This window comes from Eimeria mitis, genomic scaffold (genome assembly GCF_000499745.2).
Source record: "Eimeria mitis Houghton genomic scaffold, Emh_scaff2946, whole genome shotgun sequence".
NCBI classification, from domain to species: Eukaryota; Apicomplexa; class Conoidasida; order Eucoccidiorida; family Eimeriidae; genus Eimeria; species Eimeria mitis.
Window position 1 is genome coordinate 6,411 of NW_013571288.1, and position 499 is coordinate 6,909.

The window sequence follows — 499 nt, forward strand, 5'->3', positions numbered from 1 at the left end:
GTAGCAACAGCAGCAGCAACTGCAGCAGCAGCAGCAGCAGCAGCTGTTACTGCAGCAGCAGCATAAATATATTATAATAATAAATTAAACCCTAAACCCTAAACCCTAAACCCTAAACACCATTCATCAACTATGTATTACCCCGCCCGCCTTAAACCCTAAACCCTAAACCCTAAACCCTAAACCCTAAACCCTAAACCCTGAAATGTAAACCCTAAACGCTAAACCCTAGACCCTAAACCCTAGACCCTAAACCCTAAACAGCAGAAGGGTGTGCCTTGGTGGTTGTTTTAGGGTTTAGGGTTTAGGGTTTAGGGTTTAGGGTTTAGAGGTCACGAGCTGCAGCAGCAGCAGCAGATTAAAAAAATAAAAAAAAAATAAAATAAAATAAAATAAAAAAATAAAATAAAAATACAGACGGAGACAAAACAAACAAATAAAAACAAAAGAAAGACAAAGAGAGACAACACATAAAAAACAACAAATATATATATATATA